This window comes from Bufo gargarizans, chromosome 2, assembly GCF_014858855.1.
Source record: "Bufo gargarizans isolate SCDJY-AF-19 chromosome 2, ASM1485885v1, whole genome shotgun sequence".
In the NCBI taxonomy this organism is placed as follows: domain Eukaryota; kingdom Metazoa; phylum Chordata; class Amphibia; order Anura; family Bufonidae; genus Bufo; species Bufo gargarizans.
The window spans coordinates 609,925,559-609,943,367 of record NC_058081.1 but is presented as its reverse complement, the minus strand read 5'-3'; positions in this window follow the sequence as shown (position 1 = coordinate 609,943,367).

The window sequence follows — 17,809 nt, the reverse complement described above, 5'->3', positions numbered from 1 at the left end:
ATCTGACCATAGTTGCTTGATTTGTGTTGGATGGCTTGGGGGACCTGCGCACCTACATCATTATCATTAGGGTGACAAAAATGTAAGTTATTATTTGTTTTGGATGCCAGCTAACTCTTCTCTCACTGCTTAGGAGGGCTGTATAAAATTTTTCAGTTTTCTAATTGTCCTAACATTTATATTCAATAACCTTTCTATACTATTTTGTCATGTAAACTCATTTACATAAACATGGGCATATGGGAAAGACATGCAAATTAGCTGAATCTGACTTGTTTTTCAGCTTAAACCCTATTTGCATGGCTTTCCCATATGCCCATGTTTATGCTGGTCTTGAATGTCTCATTGCACACAAGGCTGCCATTGTAAGGTATCCTGACTACCTGTTTTATGGCTAGATTGTTGGCTTGTACATACTTGGTTTTTGGCATATAGCCTTTGTGTGATTGTCTTTTATATGTTATAGGTAGTGATTTATTTTAAAAAGAAAATAATATAGCATCTATAAAAATAAATTATTAATGATAGGTTAAATAATAACTATATAATTTACATAATAAGGATAAAGAGAAGCTATATATAATAAGTGAAAAAATATTATAGCTTTATCTAGTGATTAAATCAACACTTGCTGCTTCTGTTCAGCCATCCTGAAAATGATTGGGGGGGGGAAGGTCAATGACGAACATATTTGTCATATAGTGTTAAAAGGTTAAAGGGAATGTGTCAGCAGATTTGCACCCATTAAACTGGCAGACCTGTTGCTTGTGAGCTTGGCAGCTGAAGGCATTTGTGTGGGTCCCATGTTTATATGTGTCTGCATTGCAGAGAAAAATGATACTTTAATATATACAAATTAGCCTCTAGGAGCAATGGGGGTGTTGTTGTTACACTTAGAGGCTCTGGCCTCTCTGCAACTGCCGCACCCCCTGACAATTAAATTGGAGAGGGTGCGGCTTATTCAGGGCTTTATTTCTCAGAGAAAAGGTGGTGGAACTCACCCCCCCTCCCCTGGCCACCCCTTTAGAGAACAGGGATGCAAGTAAAATTTTGGGGGGGTCACGCGCTGCAGGACGGCATTGCACATCGAAGTGACTGAACTCATCCCCGCGCAGCCCACAAGTAGCGGAACAATTACAAGAGGGGTGGGGAATAGCCAAATGAAAAAATATTTTGAACCAAAAGGTGTGCTTTTGGTGGGTTTTAACCACTTCAGCCCCGCTAGGTGAAACCCCCTTCATGACCAGGCCACTTTTTACACTTCGGCACTACACTCCTTTCACCGTTTATCGCTCGGTCATGCAACTTACCACCCAAATGAATTTTACCTCCTTTTCTTCTCACTAATGGAGCTTTCATTTGGTGGTATTTTATTGCTGCTGACATTTTTACTTTTTTTGTTATTAATCAAAATATAACGATTTTTTTGCAAAAAAATGACATTTTTCACTTTCAGCTGTGAAATTTTGCAAAAAAAACGACATCCATATATAAGTTTTTCGCTAAATTTATAGTTCTACATGTCTTTGATAAAAAAAAAATGTTTGGGCAAAAAAAAAAATGGTTTGGGTAAAAGTTATAGCATTTACAAACTATGGTACAAAAATGTGAATTTCCGCTTTTTGAAACGGCTCTGATTTTCTGAGCACCTGTCATGTTTCCTGAGGTTCTACAATGCCCAGACAGTAGAAAACCCCCACAAATGACCCCATTTCGGAAAGTAGACACCCTAAGGTATTCGCTGATGGGCATAGTGAGTTCATAGAACTTTTTATTTTTTGTCACAAGTTAGCGGAAAATGATGATGTTTTTTTTTTTTTTTTCTTACAAAGTCTCATTTTCCACTAACTTGCGACAAAAAATAAAAAATTCTAGGAACTCGCCATGCCCCTCACAGAATACCTTGGGGTGTCTTCTTTCCAAAATGGGGTCACTTGTGGGGTAGTTATACTGCCCTGGCAATTTAGGGGCCCAAATGTGTGAGAAGAACTTTGCAATCAAAATGTGTAAAAAATGACCGGTGAAATCCGAAAGGTGCACTTTGGAATATGCGCCCCTTTGCCCACCTTGGCAGCAAAAAAGTGTCACACATGTGGTATCGCCGTACTCAGGAGAAGTTGGGGAATGTGTTTTGGGGTGTCATTTTACATATACCCATGCTGGGTGAGAGAAATATCTTGGCAAAAGACAACTTTTCCCATTTTTTTATACAAAGTTGGCATTTGACCAAGATATTTTTCTCACCCAGCATGGGTATATGTAAAATGACCCCCCAAAACACATTCCCCAGCTTCTCCTGAGTACGGCGATACCAGATGTGTCACACTTTTTTGCTGCCAAGGTGGGCAAAGGGGCACATATTCCAAAGTGCACCTTTCGGATTTTGCAGGGCATTTTTTACACATTTTGATTGCAAGGTACTTCTCATACATTTGGGCCCCTAAATTGCCAGGGCAGTATAACTACGCCACAAGTGACCCCATTTTGGAAAGAAGACACCCCAAGGTATTCCGTGAGGGGCACGGCGAGTTCCTAGAATTTTTTATTTTTTGTCACAAGTTAGCGGAAAATGATGATTTTTTTTTTTTTCTCTTTTTTCCTTACAAAGTCTCATATTCCACTAACTTGCGACAAAAAATAAAAAATTCTAGGAACTCGCCATGCCCCTCACGGAATACCTTGGGGTGTCTTCTTTCCAAAATGGGGTCACTTGTGGCGTAGTTATACTGCCCTGGCAATTTAGGGGCCCAAATGTGTGAGAAGTACCTTGCAATCAAAATGTGTAAAAAATGACCGGTGAAATCCAAAAGGTGCACTTTGGAATATGCGCCCCTTTGCCCACCTTGGCATCAAAAAAGTGTCACACATCTGGTATCGCCGTACTCAGGAGAAGTTGGGGAATGTGTTTTGGGGTGTCATTTTACATATACCCATGCTGGGTGAGAGAAATATCTTGGCAAACGACAACTTTTCCCATTTTTTTATACAAAGTTGGCATTTGACCAAGATATTTTTCTCACCCAGCATGGGTATATGTAAAATGACACCCCAAAACACATTCCCCAACTTCTCCTGAGTACGGCGATACCAGATGTGTCACACTTTTTTGCTGCCAAGGTGGGCAAAGGGGCACATATTCCAAAGTGCACCTTTCGGATTTTGCAGGGCATTTTTTACACATTTTGATTGCAAGGTACTTCTCACACATTTGGGCCCCTAAATTGCCAGGGCAGTATAACTACGCCACAAGTGACCCCATTTTGGAAAGAAGACACCCCAAGGTATTCCGTGAGGGGCATGGCGAGTTCCTAGAATTTTTTATTTTTTGCCGCAAGTTAGTGGAATATGAGACTTTGTAATGAAAAAAGAGAAAAAAAAAAAAATCATCATTTTCCGCTAACTTGTGACAAAAAATAAAGAATTCTAGGAACTCGCCGTGCCCCTCACGGAATACCTTGGGGTGTCTTCTTTCCAAAATGGGGTCACTTGTGGCGTAGTTATACTGCCCTGGCAATTTAGGGGCCCAAATGTGTGAGAAGTACCTTGCAATCAAAATGTGTAAAAAATGCCCTGCAAAATCCGAAAGGTGCACTTTGGAATATGTGCCCCTTTGCCCACCTTGGCAGCAAAAAAGTGTGACACATCTGGTATCGCCGTACTCAGGAGAAGTTGGGGAATGTGTTTTGGGGTGTCATTTTACATATACCCATGCTGGGTGAGAAAAATATCTTGGCAAACGACAACTTTTCCCATTTTTTTATACAAAGTTGGCATTTGACCAAGATATTTTTCTCACCCAGCATGGGTATATGTAAAATGACACCCCAAAACACATTCCCCAACTTCTCCTGAGTACGGCGATACCAGATGTGTCACACTTTTTTGCTGCCTAGATGCGCAAAGGGGCCCAAATTCCTTTTAGGAGGGCATTTTTAGACATTTGGATCCCAGACTTCTTCTCACGCTTTAGGGCCCCTAAAAAGCCAGGGCAGTATAAATACCCCACATGTGACCCCACTTTGGAAAGAAGACACCCCAAGGTATCCAATGAGGGGCCTGGCAAGTTCATAGAATTTTTTTTTTTCGCATAAGTTAGCGGAAATTGATTTTTTTTTGTTTTTTCTCACAAAGTCTCACTTTCCGCTAACTTAGGACAAAAATTTCAATCTTTCATGGACTCAATATGCCCCTCAGCAAATACCTTGGGGTGTCTTCTTTCCAAAATGGGGTCAGTTGTGGGGTGTTTGTACTGCCCTGGCATTTGAGGGTCTCCGCAATCATTACATGTATGGCCAGCATTAGGAGTTTCTGCTATTCTCCTTATATTGAGCATACAGGTAATGAGATTTTTTTTTCCGTTCAGCCTCTGGGCTGAAAGAAAAAAATGAACGGCACAGATTTCTTCATTCGCATTGATCAATGTGGATGAAAAAATCTCTGCCAAAAAAAAAAAATGGAGGGGAAAGGCGTCTGCCAGGACATAGGAGCTCCGCCCTACATCCATACCCACTTAGCTCGTATGCCCTGGCAAACCAGATTTCTCCATTCGCATCAATCGATGTGGATGAATAAATCATTGCCGGGATTTTTTTTTTTATATATATATATATATATACATACAAAGTGCTTGCCAAAGCATAGGAACGCCGCCTCCTCCTCAGCTCGTATGCTTCGGCAAACGTATCTGTCACTGCAGAGGAGAAAATCCCGTCTTGCAGCGCCGCATACACCGACTTGCGTGTAATCTGACAGCAGCGCAATGCTTCTGTCAGAATGCACATCGGTGCTGCAGCTAGTTCATCGGTTGGTCCACCTGGAAGGTAAAAAGACAAAAAAAAAAAAAAAGAAAAAACCAGGCCACAACGCAATAATTTTATTAACTTTGGAACAGAACATTTAACTTTAACTTTTGGAACTAAACATTAACCTGTTTGCTTACCTGTTTTTTTTTTTTGTTTTTTTTTTTGTTTTTTTACCTTTATAGAACAAACCTCTCCTCCCCCATGGGTCAATGTGCAAAGCGCAAATCGCCCAAAGATGTGGCGAAGTGCGTTATGCACTTTGTCCCATGTGAAAGGAGACGTTTGCAGCAGCTGTGTGAGTGAATGGGCCCTAATAGCCCTGTGTGCCTATCCTGGTGAGATGATCCCTATGCTAGGTGTACCTGTGTGTGGTACTTTCGGAAACAATCCCCTAAGCATAGGGCAGGGTGGTCGGGACAGTCAGGACAGAAATACCGGGTGTCACGCCTTATTCCACTCCTGCTACAGACACGACATCTTTTTCGGGGTGACGGTTGGGTTGAGGTACCAGCAACGACATTGGGGAAATGTCGCTCGTGTAGACGGCTAACTACACTGGTGGATGGGGGCACGGAACCTTCTGGATACAGGAGGTTCTCAATGATCTCTTCCTGAAATTTGAGGAAGGATCCAGTTCTCCCAGCCTTACTGTAGAGAACAAAACTATTATACAGCGCCAATTGAATCAAATATACAGACACCTTCTTATACCAGCGTCTGGTTCTGCGGGAAACTAAATACGGAGACAACATCTGGTCATTGAAGTCGACCCCTCCCATGTGGAGGTTATAGTCGTGGACTGAGAGGGGCTTTTCAATGACACGGGTTGCTCGCTCAATTTGTATTGTCGTGTCTGCGTGAATGGAGGAGAGCATGTAAACGTCACGCTTGTCTCTCCATTTCACCGCGAGCAGTTCTTCGTTACACAGTGCGGCCCTCTGCCCCCTTGCAAGACGGGTGCTAACGAGCCGTTGGGGGAAGCCCGCGCGACTAGTTCGCGCGGTACCACAGGCGCCAATCCGTTCTAGAAACAAATGCCTAAAGAGGGCCACACTTGTGTAAAAATTGTCCACATAAAGATGGTACCCCTTGCCGAATAAGGGTGACACCAAGTCCCAAACTATCTTCCCACTGCTCCCCAGGTAGTCAGGGCAACCGACCGGCTCCAGGGTCTGATCTTTTCCCTCATAGACACGAAATTTGTGGGTATAGCCTGTGGCCCTTTCACAGAGCTTATACAATTTGACCCCATACCGGGCGCGCTTGCTTGGGATGTATTGCTTGAAGCCAAGGCGCCCGGTAAAATGTATTAGGGACTCGTCTACGCAGATGTTTTGCTCAGGGGTATACAAATCTGCAAATTTCTGGTTGAAATGGTCTATGAGGGGCCGAATTTTGTGGAGCCGGTCAAAAGCAGGGTGGCCTCTGGGACGGGAGGCGGTGTTGTCACTAAAGTGCAAGAAACGCAGGATGGTCTCAAATCGTGTCCTGGACATTGCACCAGAGAACATGGGCATGTGATGAATTGGGTTCGTGGACCAATATGACCGCAATTCATGTTTTTTTGTCAGGCCCATGTTGAGGAGGAGGCCCAGAAAAGTTTTAAATTCGGAAACTTGGACTGGTTTCCACCGGAAAGGCTGGGCATAAAAGCTTCCCGGGTTAGCGGTTATAAATTGTGTGGCATACCGGTTTGTCTCTGCCACGACTAAGTCTAAAAGCTCCGCAGTCAAGAACAGCTCAAAAAATCCCAGGGCCGAACCGATCTGAGCCGTCTCAACCCGAACTCCAGACTGGGCGGTGAAAGGGGGAACTACAGGTGCGGCTGAAGTTGGGGGCTGCCAATCAGGGTTTGCCAGCACCTCTGGGATTCTAGGGGCTCTACGGGCACGTCTTTGCGGTGGCTGCGACGGGGTCACTACTGCTCGTGCCACCGTACCAGCTTCAACTGCCCTTCTGGTGCTCGCTACTTCACCAGGTTGTACGGCAGTGCTGGTACTAGGTCCAGGATGGGCTGGGCTGCTGGTGTATGCCTCACCACGTAATCCGGCAGCACCAGCCCCACTCTGATGCTCTTGAAGCGGATCCTGCGCAACCTGCGGTCTAGCAACACGGGGCCGGGTACGCCTGGTTCTATCAGGGACCTCAGCCTCCTCGTCCGAACTTTGGGTCAGAGAGCCGCTGCTTTCTACAGGTTCGTATTCTGACCCGCTGGATTCATCAGATGAGGGTTCCCACTCCTCATCCGACTGGGTCAGAAGCCTGTAGGCCTCTTCAGAGGAATACCCCCTGTTTGACATGTGGGCAACTAAATTTAGGGGTATTCCCTGAGACTACCCAGGTAAAAAAAGCAAGCCTGTCTTACAAAGGGGAGGCTAGCGAAGTACCGGAGGCCGCTGCGGTTGATAAAAAATATCAAAAGTGATTTTTTTATCGCCGCAGTGCGTGTAAAGTGGATGTGCAGCGATCAAAAAAAAAATTTTTTTTGTCACTGCGGTGGGGCGGGTGTGGGCGAACGCACGTGTGGGCGACCGATCAGGCCTGATCGGGCAAACACTGCGTTTTGGGTGGAGGGCGAACCTAAAGTGACACTAATACAGTTATAGATCTGACCGTGATCAGTTTTGATCACTTCCAGATACTATAAAAGTACAAATGCTGATTAGCGATACGCTAATCAGCGAATAACGGACTGCGGTGCGGTGGGCTGGGCGCTAACTGATCCCTAACTACCTAACCAAGGGACCTAAACTATACCTAAAACCTAACGGTCAATACCAGTGAAAAAAAAAAGTGACAGTTTGCACTGATCACTTTTTTTCCTTTCACTAGTGATTGACAGGGGCTAGAAGGGGTGATCAAAGGGTTAATAGGGGTTCAGGGGGGTGATCTGGGGCTAAGTATGTACTGTTGGTGTACTCACTGTGAAGCCTGCTCCTCTGCTGGATCCAACCGACGAAAAGAACCAGCAGAGGAGCAGGCAGCCATATAACAGATCATATTTACTAATATGATCTGCTATACTGCTCTGTGATTGGCTTTTTTGAAAATCAGCAACCTGCCAGCCAATGATCGCTGGCTGGCAGGTCCTGACGAAATGCTTCTCGAAGAAATGCCGGCCCGCGATGCGCATGTGCGGGCCGGCTGCGGCGAAATCTCGCGTCTCGCGAGATGACGCGCCGATGCGTCCAGGAGGAGAAAAGCAACCACCTTCCGGACGCATCGGCGCGTTAGGCGGTCCGGAGGTGGTTAAACTAATGGTGCTCTGTGGATGGCACTGTTATAGGGGCTCTGTGGATGGCACTGTTATGGGGGCTCTGTGGAAGGAACTGTTATGGGGGCTCTGTGGGAGGAACTGTTATGGGGGCTCTGTGGGAGGAACTGTTATGGGGGCTCTGTGGGAGGAACTGTTATGGGGGCTCTGTGGGAGGAACTGTTATGGGGGCTCTGTGGGAGGAACTGTTATGGGGGCTCTGTGGGAGGAACTGTTATGGGGGCTCTGTGGATGGCACTGTTATGGGGGCTCTGTGGATGGCACTGTTATGGGGGCTCTGTGGATGGCACTGTTATGGGGGCTCTGTGGATGGCACTGTTATGGGGGCTCTGTGGATGGCACTGTTATGGGGGCTCTGTGGATGGCACTGTTGTGGGGGGGATCTGTGGGTGACACATATATAGCACCTTATGCTATATATGTGTCATCCACAGATCCCCCCCCCCCCCCATAACAGTGTCCCTGTGAGGTAATGATCCCCAATACAGGGTTTGGGGGCCAGCATCTGGTGTTGTAATGGCAGCGGGGCCCGATGCAGTCACTGTATTCTATTACACCGGGCCCCCCTCACTGTAATATTGAGGCATTAATGTAGGCAATAGGCATTTTAAACAAGAGAAATCCTCTGCGATCCTCTCCCTCTCTGTAGTCACAAACTCCCGTAGCAGCAGGCTGGATGGCAGTGCAACTCACTGACGTCACGCGCCTGCTCCTCCCACTTTATGAATGAAGCAGACGGAGCAGGCGCGTGACGTCAGTGAGTTACGCTGCTGCCCGGCCTGCCTGCTACTGAGTTTGTGAGTACGGAGAGGATTGCAGAGGATTTCTCTTATTCACATATCTTAACTTAGTACTGGGTTAGTTTGCGGCGGTGGGCGGATGCCCATGAGGGGGGCGGGGCGAGTCGGAGAAAACAAGTGGCTTAACGCCGTTTCAGGGCGTTCCGCCAGAAAAAAAGGCCTGGGCTTATTTATTATCCAAGTAATGTCTCAAGGTCTAGTTGAAGGGTCGAACAGTGACTTATAGGATAGCTACTTTACATCTAGTGGCATTTCAGGCAGAGCTTCTTAAGAGCTCATTTGCATCCTTTCTTTCCAGTAGAGCATGTATGGCCTATAAGCCTCCTCATACCGGTTAAGGCGCTCTCCCCAAGGAGAGATAGTACCCCCCCAAAAAATATTGATAAACTAAAAAAGCTGTTCCAGAGATGCTCCAAAATTCCTTGTCAACTATCAGACCACATTTTCTTAGTAATAATTCCAAGGGGTCCACTGTATAGTTGTCCTTTTACGTGCTAGAACTCTTGAGCACCAGGGCCCTGGAGCAAGCTTACAGTATGTTCAGTTTAACTAGGCATTTATTAATTTATATACACCCATCATCCTTATACTAACATTAAAACCACTGGCCTAATGTTGTGTAGGTCCCCCTCATTCTTCCAACGGCTCTGATTTATTGAAGCATGGACACCACAAAACATGTAGGTGTCCTGTGATATTTGGTACCATGACGTTGTCTGACAAATGACTTTTTTTTTTTTTTTCAATCGGGCTCAAATGATTATGTGATACTCACCTTGCCAATCACCAGTCTCTCCTGTTTTATCTCTTTCTTTCCCCCAACCACTCTCATAATCACTGGCTGCAGCAAAGGCCCTCCTCAGCCAGTAGTAGGTTGATTGGTCATTTCCTATATGTTCAGAAGGATCAAGAAATAGAGACCAGTGAGGAATGGAGATATCAGAACAGGAGTGGTAGAGGACTGGTAAGGTGAGTACCATTTTATTATTTTACGTACTTATTTTATTTTCTGAGCCTGTTCTAATTTGTGTCCACAGAACCCATTCGATCCTGTAAATTGCAACATGGGGTCTCCATGGACTGAATTCATTTTTCTAGCACATCCCACATATGCTCAATCATCTTGAGATTTGGGGGCCAAGGCAACATCTTGAACTCTTTGCCATGTTCCTCAAACGATTCACTAACAATTTTTTCAGTGTCTCCGTGCACATTATCCTGTTGTAAGAAGACTGCCTTTAGGGGGTGTACTTGGTTTACCACAATAGGTAGGTGGCAGGTGGTTAATGTGACATCCAAATTAATGCTACGACTCAAGGCTTCCCTGAAAAACATTGCTGAGAGTATTATAATGCCTCCAGTGGCTTGCCTTCTTCCCATAGCGCCTCCTAGTGCCATCTCTTTCCAATGTAAGCAGCATGCATACACACCTCGCTGTCTATATGATATAAAAGAAAACATGATTCAACAGACCAGGCCACCATCTCCCATTGCTTAATGGACCAGTTCTGATGTTTATGTGCCCATTGTAGGCACTTGAAGCCTTCCTATGCAGTCCCATACATAGAACCTGCGTTGTGCTGTGTGTTTTGACACCTTACTGGAATAATGGAAACACTAAGCCACATGACATATCTTGCACACAATCTCAATCAGAGTCATATACCTCACCGTTCAATGATAATGTCAGCAGATCACCACAAGAAAATATTTATGGAGGGGTAAAAGCAAATAAAGATATATTGAATATACATGGCTTGGCTGGTAATGTAGGGATTGGGAAAATTATATGTAATATGGATATTTTTCTCAGATTGCGCATATTTTAATTATGTATTATGTTTGGAGCTTGTATATACAGAACATGCAAATTTGAAGCCTATTTAATTACATAATGAAAGACATGCCTTCTATGCCTTGGAAAAAGGCACAGAGGGAAAATTCAGGGTTGGGCTGGAACTTGGCATGCCGCATGTTTTGCTTGTGCTTGATGTGTTTTAAAACTTTGTAAGTGGAACAGTACATTTTCTTTTATAAAACTGCAGTGCTACACTATTCGATTATGCATTTTATGATGATAATTATTGGGAGTACAGGCTACACGGCAACCCTGGGACGGACTTCAGATGGTACTACAGAGCTCAGCCACTTAGCTAACAGAGTAGAAAGACTATACAACATCTACTTTGCGTAACCGTGAAAAGAACTGCAGGAAAAAAAGTGGGACAAGTGATTTGCTGACATTATTGTTGAGCAATGAGGTATAATATATGACTTTTCAATCATAGCCAGCATTAATTTTTCAGCAATTTGTGCTATAGTAGCTCTTCTGTGGGTTTGGACCAGACAAGCTAGGCTTCCTTTCCCATGACCCGATGACCATTTCACAGGTCCACTGGTTGTTATTCCTTGGACCTTTTTTCATGGGTACTTACCACTGCATACTGGTAACACTCACAGGTTAGGCCATTTTGGAGATGCTCTGGCACAGTCGTCTAATAACCACAATGTGGCCCTTGTTGAAGTTGGTAAGAGCTCCCCATTTTTCCTGCTTTCAGTACATCATCTTCAAGAACTAACAGTTAACCTGCTTGCTCCCTCATATATGTATCCCATCACTTGACAGGTGCCATTGCCACGAGATAATGACTTATTCCCCTTGCTTATGGGTTTAGTGTTATGTATGATTGGTGTATATCTGCTCTGTGTAGGCTTATGAGTCCTAAGGATGGTCCTTCTTAGTGAATGATAGCTAGATCTATGTGAGTGTGCATACAAAGATAGCTGTCAAATAGAGCACCAGAAACAAGCACGGTACATAAATACACCACCAAAACCAAGAACCGTACATATTTACAACTCCAGAAACGGGCTCATTACATAAACACAGCACCAGAACCTAGCATGGTACATGAATACAGCAACTAACCCTAGTATGGTACATAAATACAGTACCAGAACCAGGCACAGCGTATGAATACAGCACTAGAATCAAGCATGGGACATAAATACAGCACCAGAACCAAGCATGGGACATAAACACAGCACCAGAACCAAGCTCATTAGATAAATACAGCATCAGAACCAAGCATGGGACATAAACACAGCACTAGAACCAAGCATGGGACATAAATACAGCACCAGAACCAAGCTCATTAGATAAATACAGCATCAGAAGCGAGTATGGTACATAAATACAGCACCTGAGCCAAGTATAGTGTGTATGTGTGTGTATATGTGTATATATATATATATATATATATATATATATATATATTACACATACAGCACCAAAACTGAGCACGGTACATAAATACAGCACCAGAACCAAGCATGGGACATAAATACAGCACCAGAACCAAGCTCATTAGATAAATACAGCACCAGAACCAAGCATGGGACATAAATACAGCACTAGAACCAAGCATGGGACATAAATACAGCACCAGAACCAAGCTCATTAGATAAATACAGCATCAGAAGCGAGTATGGTACATAAATACAGCACCTGAGCCAAGTATAGTGTGTATGTGTGTATATATATATATATATATATTACACATACAGCACCAAAACTGAGCACGGTACATAAATACAGTACCAGAACCAAGCATAGGACATAAATACAGTACCAGAACCAAGCATGGGACATAAATACAGTACCAGAACCAAGCATGGGACATAAATAAAGCACCAGAACCAAGCACGGTCCATAAATGCAGCACCAGAACCAAAATCATTACATAAAACTAAGACGGTGCATATACATTGTGTCAGCTCAATACAGATATCATTTGCATGGTGAGGATAGCCGTTGACATATAAATATGTAAAGTGTGAAACTACAGTTGCTAGTATGGCATGAACAGGTAAAGTATGCTGGGAGTTGTAGTGTTTCACAAAAGAGAATACTACCTCCCATTATCATGCTGTAGACCATATCAGTGTCTACATTTAGAGTCAGTGGCAGAATAAACATTTGCATTTATTGACTTACAGGTGATGTCTCCTCCCAAGATATTATTTTTCCATTTATTTCCATCCAGTTCAGACAACTGTGATGACTTCTCCCTGGTCCTGCCATGCCTTGTTTCTGTAGAGTTTACTGCCCAGATGTCTTTAGCTTCTCGCTTCACCAAACTCATCAACACCTTATATACCAACACAAATTCCCCTTAGTGCCACAGGCAGTGGCGTACATGGAGAAGTAAGGGCCCCATAGCAAAGATCAAACCAGGCCCCCCACACAGGACAGAAGGGTTTCTGCCTAAACCCCTTTTCAATGACCCTTGGCCCATTTTTCCCACTGCCTCATTTGCTAAAAGTTGTTCCTTTAGAAGGTAAAGTGCTGACCAGGTTTTCACCCCTAGTAGAAGAGGGGATGATGCCAACTGGGCCCCCTCTTGCCCTGGGCCCCATAGCAGTCGCATGGTCTGCTGCTATGGTAGTTACGTTACGCCCCTGGCCACAGTCTATACCCTGAATATAAAAGTAACATACCATAAAATCATATCAAATACCTGTATTATGCTTCCTAAAAAATAAAGAACTGCACACACACAGTGCTTTTAATAATAGTGCCCTCTTATATAGTGCTACACACTCTATGCCACATGAATATGTAGCCTCATGAACAATGCTTCTGTATCTAGTGCCACACGTGTTGTGCCCACTACATATGATGCCAGGATCTGTGCCCCCTTCATATTGAACCTCTTGCTCTGTATCCCCTTAATATGGAGCAAGGTTTGGTGCCCCCATTATATAATGCCAAGATCTGTGCCCCTTGACTGTATATAGTGTATATATATGTGCCCTTTTTATATAGTGAATCTTCAGCCTCATGCACAAGACCGTATGTATTTTGCGGTCCGCAAAAAAACAGATCCGCAGAAAATACGGATAATGTCCGTGTGCATTCCGTATTTTGCGGAACGGAACAGCTGGCCCCTAATAGAACAGTACTATCCTTGTCCGTAATGCGGACAATAATAGGACATGTTCTATTTTTTTGAGGAACGGAAATACGGACATACGGAAACAATGCACACGGAGTAACTTCCGTTTTTTTCCCGGACCTATTGAAATGAATGGTTCTGCAAAAACAGAACAGACACTGAAAGAAGATAAGCACGTGTGCATGAGGCCTTACTCTGAGCCCCGTTTATATAGTAGCTCTTGCTCTCTGCCCCTATAGTGGCTTATGCTCTGTGTCTATCTGTAGCGTCTCATACTCTGTATCCCCCTGTAGTGCCTCATGCTCTGTTCCCCCTACAGTGTGCCTTATTCTATACAATACTTCTGGATCGGCGTGCATTTGCGGAATATTGCACACCATCTGTAAAAAAATAATAATAATCTTCAGATGGCGAGGCAGGGAACTACTATTTACCTGCCTGGCCCTTGAGCACTTTTTTGTGGTATAAGTAGAAAGATCCTGCAGATGCAGGTCTGGCCAGAGAAGACCAGACCAGCATCTGCTGTAGAACCAATGATTTCCTTGTCCCACCAGCACTGTGGGACAAGGAAATCATACCTCCCAATTTTTCAAAAGACCAAGGAGGGACCCTTATTGTCCTTTCACAATAGTTATGACCCCTTAGTGCCCCCTAACATTAAGAATGCCCTGTTAGTGCCCTCACACATTAGAATGCCTCCTTAGTGCCCCCTTCATAGTAGAAAACCCTGAGTGCCGCACACAGCGGTTAGGCCCCATAGTGCCCCCTCACAGTAGTTATACCCCATAGTGCCCCCACACAGTAGTTATACCACATAGTGCCCCTACACAATAGTTATCCATCCTTGGTGCCCCCACATAGTACGCATGCCCATTTAGTGGCCCCACACAGGAGTAATGGCCCTTTAGTGTTCTCAAAGAGTAAAATGCCACCTTAGTGTCCCTATACAGTAAAGGGCCCCCTTAGTGCCCATTTCCAGTAGTGCTGGTCGTTTAGTGCCCCCTTCAGGTTGTGCTGTCTGCTTAGTTCCCTCACACAGTAGTGCTGCCTTGTTAGTGCCCCCAAGCCGTAGTGCTGCCCGCTTAGTGCCCCATCCAGTAGTGCTGCCCACTTAGTGCCCCATCCATTAATGCTTAGAGATGTCGCAAACATAAAATTTTCCGTTTGCGAATGTCGAATGCAAATTTACGCAAATGTTCGCGAATGGGCGAACCGCCATAGACTTCAATAGGCAGGCGAATTTTAAAACCCACAGGGACTCTTTCTGGCCACAATAGTGATGGAAAAGTTGTTTCAAGGGGACTAACACCTGGACTGTGGCATGCCGGAGGGGGATCCATGGCAAAACTCCCATGGAAAATTACGTAGTTGACGCAGAGACGGGTTTTAATCCATAAAGGGCATAAATCACCTATCATTCCTAAATTGTTTGGAATAACGTGCTTTAAAACATCCAGTGTGTGTATACGATCAGGTATGATGTTGAATCGATCAGGTAGTGTAAGGGTTACGCCCGCTTCACAGTGACAGACCAAACTCCCTGTTTAACGCACCGCAAAGAGTTGTCGTCAATAGTTGACACATAACTTGACATGACATAAATTTTATTCCTCTATGCGTCAATCTTGGTGTAGTGATGACTGTGCTTGTGCGCACGTTCGGGAGATTTCAGGCGATTGCGGTTTTTCAAAGCCTATGGTTGTGCTGAGGTAGTTCAGTGACAGTTAAGTGACCCAGAAAACAATGATTCTGCAGTGTGGGCCCATTGTTGGCCTAGTAGGCTTTAATTATCACCTTAGATCAGTGGTGGCGAACCTATGGCACTGGTGCCAGAGGCAGCACTCAGAGCCCTGTCTGTGAGCACCCGCACCCTGGAAAAAGTCTAAGGCATACCAATATGCCTTAGACTTTACCCGCCATTCATCAACGCAGGGCGCACTATGTACAGCACAAGCAGCGCACTAAATGTAGGCAGGTTATTATAGCCAAATGATAAAGTACATGTACTATATTGGACTGTAGTATTCAGGGTAAATTGCCGTGTTGGCACTTTGCGATAAATAAGTGGGTTTTTGGTTGAAGTTTGGCACTCGGTCTCTAAAAGGTTCACCATCACTACCTTAGATGATCACAAAGAAAATTAATGTTTTTTCTATGAAAATTTATCCAGCCGATCGCTTTTGGTCTGTTCACAATGAAGCAACAACCTTATCATGTGGGGTGTGCCAACTTTGCCATTGCCAACACACTCATAGAGGTGATCGCTTCATTGTGATACGCAAGCCCCTTCGCCACAACAAGGTAACAATCACAAAGGGAAATTGACATATGTATGTGCCTTTTTTTTGTTTTCTTTTTGCAGCCACAGTGTAGCACCAGAGGCCAGAAAAATTAGGCATGTACACATGCCTGAAAAATTAGGTATTGTTGCAGCCGCCGCTGTAGAAGCGGCCGGAAAAATTGATGTTTTCCAGGCAGAAAGTGCACTAAAACATTACGGCTTAAACCCTAGTTGGTGGCGGAGAAGTCATGCAAGTCATCCCGCATGCAGAGATTAAATACAGCAGCGTGTGGACCATTTTTAGCCCAAGGCATCTCATCAGGCCTTTTTTTGTGAAATGTGAAATGCATCCCCCACTGTCAGTCCCTTCGGGATCCATGCCTCATTCATCTTAATTAAGGTGAGGTAATCTAGACTTTTTTGACCTAGGCGACTTCTCTTCAGTGACAATACCTCCTGCTGCGCTGAAGGTACTTTCTGACAGGACACTTGAAGCGGGGCAGGCCAGAAGTTCTATCTCAAATTGGGATAGCTCAGGCCACAGGTCAAGCCTGCACACCCAGTTCAGACTGTCGATATCTGCAGTTAAGGCGAGGTTTTCTGAGGGTGGACCCCGAAAGGCTGTGGCGATGCGTAGGACTTAAAAAGCTCTGCATGTCCTCCATCAACAACACGTCTGTAAAGCATCCTGTCTTCCTCTTCATGCGCATCTACGGCCTGATCCAGCACTCTTCACAGGGCACGCTCCAGGAATAAAACAAATAGGATGATGTCGCTGATGGTGCCTTCGGTGCAACTGACTAGGTACAGGCATTGCGCATGAGCGTCCAGTAACGTGGCAAAAAAATACCCAGCTCCGCAGAGGCTGTCCTAGCACCCCGGTCATACAAATACTCGTTGGCGGCTTTTTCTTGTTGGAGCAGGCAGTCGAACATTAGGAGTGTTGAATTCCAACGTGTCGGGCTGTCGCAAATCAAGCGCCTCACTGGCATGTTGTTTCGCTGCTGAATTTCGGAAAAGTGCGCTATGGCTGTGTAGCAAAGCCTAAAATGGCCACACACCTTCCTGGCCTGCTTGAGGACGTCCTGTAAACCTGGGTACTTATGCACAAAGCGTTGTACGATCAGATTCAACACATGTGCCATCTTGCCCAAATTCAATGCCGCCAACAAATTGCTTCCGTTGTCACACACCACTTTGACGATCTCCAGTTGGTGCGGGGTCAGCCACTGATCTACCTGTGCGTTCAGGGCAGACAGGAGTGCTGGTCCGGTGTGACTCTCTGCTTTTAGGCAAGTCAACCCCCAAGACGGCGTGACACTGTCGTATCCGGGACGTGGAATAGCCCCTTGGGAGCTGGGGGGGGGGGGGGGGTGCAGTTGATGTGGAGCAAGACGCAGCAGCAGAAGAGGACTCAGCCGAGGAGGTTAGCGAAGAGGATGGAGTAGGAGTAGTAGAGGAGGTGGCAGAAGGCCTGACTGCAAGTCGTGGCGGTGCCACCAACTCCTCTGCAGAGTCACGCATTCCATGCTTGGCAGCCATCAGCAGGTTTACCCAATGCGCAGTGTACGTGATATACCCGCCCTGACCGTGCTTTGCAGACCAGGTATCAGTGGTCAGATGGACCCTTCCCGCAACACTCTGTGCCAGACATGCCATGACTTCCTTTTCCACATAGTACAGGTTGGGGATTG